This window comes from Blastomyces gilchristii (assembly GCF_000003855.2).
Source record: "Blastomyces gilchristii SLH14081 genomic scaffold supercont1.2, whole genome shotgun sequence".
NCBI lineage: Eukaryota > Fungi > Ascomycota > Eurotiomycetes > Onygenales > Ajellomycetaceae > Blastomyces > Blastomyces gilchristii.
In genome coordinates, this window is record NW_003101681.1 from 5,614,949 (window position 1) to 5,620,040 (window position 5,092).

The 5,092-nt window shown below is 29.9% G+C and overlaps 1 pseudogene across 1 annotated transcript; it reads left to right on the plus strand.

Moving 5' to 3' along the window:
• The first annotated feature begins 3,881 nt into the window (after window positions 1–3,881).
• BDBG_16403 lies at window positions 3,882–3,970 on the plus strand (annotated as a pseudogene). Its single transcript has one exon. The product of its transcript is annotated as a tRNA-OTHER (tRNA).
• The last annotated feature ends 1,122 nt before the right edge of the window (window positions 3,971–5,092 follow it).

The following is a 5,092-nucleotide window of genomic DNA, read 5'->3' on the forward strand; positions in this document are numbered from 1 at the left end:
ATCTTATCACAGAATTCTAATATAATATCTTTACTCAATCAGTCAATGATAATCAAAACATTCTTGTAATTCTTGCTCTCAGAGAGATTAATAGTGAAATCAATTACTATATCTTATCAGATTCTATTAGAAATATTGAGTGATTTCAGCAGGTCTTTTCTACAGTTCTTTTATAAGATGATGAAAGAATAATAATTACAGTTTCAGATAAAGTGTCTAATGCTGTTTAATATCTTAGATTAGTAAAATTCTTGAGAGATCATTTAATACAGTTATTTATAACCTGAATAATTAGTTATATACAAATCATACATCTCTTGCATTATCCGGGTGTGTAGAGATTCAGAATGAGAGACTCAGCATTATTCACAGAATTGCAGAGTGTTATTATTATGAATTGAGCATTCTGAGATGTTGATTCTTATACATAGTTCTGGTGAGAATCAGAGTACTTCTTGATATACTGCTTCAGTGAGTACTTGAAGAAGTTCATTAGTTTGAGCTGTTATATGTTACAATTCATCTAGTGTAGGTTCAGAAGAAGTTGAGATATCAGTATCAGTGTTAGTTCAGAGAGAAAGTGTTCTAATTGAAGTAGTATATATAGTGTCATAAGTGATCTCATTGTGATCAACTAGTATTTTCAGCTCTAAGAGCTGATGCTCTCAGTTCATTCAGTGAGTATCTGTTACATTGAATAATATATCTTACTCTCATTATGAGAGAGTATCTGTCATTGAGTTCTGACTGCTGAGAGGGTAGTGTATCATGAAATGAAAATAGCTTAGTAGCTCAGATTATCACATCTGTCATTTAATAAGCTTGTAGGTGATAGTGAAGTGTTTGAGATTCTTACAATTTGTAATTATCTCAAATTTGAAGACACTTCAGAGCTCAGAGTTTCATTCTTCTAGACAGTGTACAATTATAAGAAGTTTCTTGTCATATATCTCATAATTGCATTCAGCAGGACTCAGTTTCTTAGATATGATTATGCATGATTATAAGAAATCTTTATCATCATATTATAATATAGCTTCTTCTGTGACATAGTCAGAGAAATCAGCTTCAATAACTGTCTTATAATCAGAATTAAATATTATCAGTAGAGAGATATTAATGAATATCTTCTTCATCAATATGAATATGACTTCAGTATTCACTAATCACTGAAATACTAAATTCTTATTAATGAGTTGTGTAAGTGATGTCACAATATCTGAGAAGTTTCATATAAATCACTAATAGAAGTTAGTAAATCTGATGAAGCTTTATACATCTTTCACAGTACATGAAGCTTTTCACTTAAGAATAGTGAAGATCTTCTCAGACTTCATTTAAATTCTCTTATCAACTTCTATGATAAAACCTAGATATTTTATACTCTTGACTTTGAAATCATACTTATCAATATCTATTAATAGTTCTGTCTCTTGTAATCATTGTAATACTCTCTGTATATATTCTTGATAATTCTTTCTGAATTCATCAGTGAAGATGAGAATGTTATCTAGATATACAGATATAAACTTATTAAGAAAATTTCAGAGTGCTCAGTTGATATACTTCTGAAATATACTGAGAGTATTAATCAGTTCAAAGAGTGTGACTACTCATTCAAAGAGACTATAATATGTTTGAAATGCTGTAAGTCATTCATCTTCTTCAGTGATATAAATCTTATGAACCACAGTGATGACATCTAGCTTTGTAAATCATTAAGCTCACTTGATATATACTAGGATTTTATTGATGAGAGATAAGAGATAACGATCTTTCTTTATTAATCTGTTCAGATCTCAATAGTGTACACAGAATTGAAGTTCTTCATCTGATTTCTTTGCAAAGAGAATAGAAGCTGCAGTCAAAGAGTTGCTAATATGTATGAATTTCTTATTCAACAGATCATTGAGTGTCTTTCAAAGAAGAAGAAGTTCATCTTGAGATATATTATAAAGAGACTCTCATGATGACTCAGAGTTCTTATCATTCTTCTTTTCTAACTTCATACTGTGATTCACTTCTGAGTGTTGTAAAGAAGATATATTTATAATGTTATCTTATCAGAAAATATCTAGATATTCATGATATTATCAAGAGAGTTTTGTGTGAGAATCTGTTATTATAGTACAGAATAACTTCTCTAGAGCTTTCTTAATATCAGTCAGACTGATATAATAGATTGATACATAATTCTGCAATTATAGATGTATGCAGTCAGAGACTATGACATCTATCTGAGAATTAAAAGTTCTCAGGGTTTTTCCTATATCTATAAAGATAACTATCATATATTCATCAATTTCAGATATGCAAAATTATTAAATTCCAGCTCAGAATATAAAAACTGTTTACAAATTACAGTGTTTTAACATCTTCTGATACTTTGAAATTATTTGACAATATTATGACAAAAGAAAAGAGAACACACTCTTAAAGATAGACACATTAAATAGATAGATAGAAAAGAATAGAAAGGAAAAAATAAAGTAAAATAAAGAGAGACTGTAATGAAACAAATTCTCAAAAGATAGTATATAGGTGTTTTAACAGACTATATCTGATCAATTTCCTCCTCTTCATATTGAGATATTTCTGAATTCAGTCATTTTCTTATAGCTGCTTGAGTTTCTGATAGAAAGTCTATTAAGTATTTAATTCCTGTCTCAGTTGAGAATAAGAATCTCATATTTAATTAATTTAGATCATACTTCTCTTTCAATCTGACTCTGAGACTATTGTATAATACACAGTGCATTACAATATACTCAGAATTCTCATTTGCATTGCAGAATGAGTGTTTTATTGAATCAAAGCTATCATCAAATCTTTGCATATAAGATTTGAAATAGTTATGTTCTAGTTTTAGCTGTATTATAGATAAGAATATTTTCTTTTTACATTTAATTGAACAAGATTTCTACTTGAGTGTTATTTCAAATCTTGAATAATGTATACTTTTCTTTTATTGCTGTCAGCTTTCATTTCACTTGTCTAAACAAGATTCTTTTATTTTTCTCTTTATAAAAGATTAGAATATAATTTTTTGAATAGATCTGCTTAGTTCTGAACCTTTTTTTGCAGCTGAATCAGCAAATTCATTATCATGAATATTCATATAAGCAGGAACTCAGTGTAGATAAATTATCAGCTTTGATATTCTTCTCTTTTGAATTTTTAAAACAGAGTTTAAAATTAGTTCAAGATTTATTTAATTATTATAAATCTGACTATTTCTAAGTCTGTTTAAAGCAGCTTAACTATCAGAGAATATTCATGTCTCTTTCAAACTATTTTCTCTTTCATGAGATTTTATTTCAATAAGTTTGAAAGCTTTTACTATTGTAAATAGTTCAGTGTCAAAGACTTCAGATTCACAGTCTAGACTTCAGAAATCTGAGATAAAATTAATATTATCTTCAGTATAAGCAATGTCTGCATCTAATCTATTTAAATTCTCATTTTTTAAGTCATCTGAATGAATCAGAATAGAGTCTTTTATATTGATTATAGAAATTCTCTTCAAATGCTGTTTATATTCTTTCTCTTTAGATAGTTCACTTATTTGCAAGTTTATAAGAGATTTAAGCTTTTCTCTTCAGAGAGATAACTTCTCATAATCAACTTTTTTAATATTTAAAGAAGAAAATTAATTATTAATCAGTGAGTATAGTCTGTACAGTTGAGAAGATATTTTCTTTGAAGAATTATTTTCATTTCAATCAAGAAATCTATTTCAATTCAGTTCATTTTCAGAGTTAATCAGTGAAAATGAAGAAGAGACTCTTTCTCTGATTATATCATTTAAGCTCATCTTTATAACTCTCAGAGCATAGTTCATACATGTGGCGGGCTGCGCCCGATCAATCATATAGACTATTGCCCCGGTGGCCGAATGGTTAATGCGGCCACCCGGTAGCACCTTGGCGTGGGAAACCAAGGCGCGTGGGTTCGAAACCCGCAGGGGATACATTAAATCCGGAACTCAAGCACCTCAGGTTCCTAATAAATACAGAGGTGTACAAATCGCTCCAATGAATTGCTCTATGTTCCTGGGCTGGGAAGTTATTATCGCATGTATCTAATTGTCACTCCTTTGTATTTTCCTATGTTCTTGTTATCTTGGAGTGGGACTCAACACCTGTATTTTCCTCCTGTATATCCAACCACTTGACCTGTATTTAACATCACGCAAGGACTCATCATAAGCTCCGCTTGCATATGAGTATAATGGAAGAATAATAATAATAATAATAATAAATAATAACATATAGACTATTCCGTACACTTCATAGATTCCTACCGCCTCATTCCCGATCGCCGATCCTCAGCCGCCACGAATGTGTATGTTCCGATCACTGATCCTCGGCCGCTATGAATGTGTGTATATTCTTCTGCCCTGAAGCATCACTGCATACATCACTACATACATATATAAATATTCACTTCAATTGCTGATTCTTGCACTTTCTCTTTCTTTTCCTCTCTAATGTTTTTCTCTTTGTTATATAAGATCTATCAATATTATACTGATCTATTCAGTGTAGGCCTCTTACACTAGAAAAACATTCATTATCTTCTTATTAGAAACAATTATTCATGCATTATCTTCTCATTAGAAATGATTATTCATCAAGAGATATCTGAATATATAATGACATATAAGAAAGAGAAATAATCAGTTAAAGCAGACACTGAGTTCTTAGATAGAAGCTTACTCATCAGTCACTCTGACTTCATAACAAGATCTTACAAAGAGAGTAAGATCTTACAAGAGAATGTCAGTGAAAGACTCAAGAGTTCTGACACTCAGATGTATGAGATATTTATACAATTACACATCTGATAATTGATAACTATATCTAATGATAATATGAGAGAACTCTTAAATATGAGTATAGAAGTGATATCACAGTGACTGTAAGCAATGTTGAAATTGCAACAGTAATAAATAGCTGATATGCATGCAACTTAATAACATCAATATGAAGAGATTCAATGATTATTATAATAAGAAACTCAGATAATTTCAACATCTACAGAATTGAATACAAAAGCACTGAAAGAATACTTAGATACTCTTACATATTTT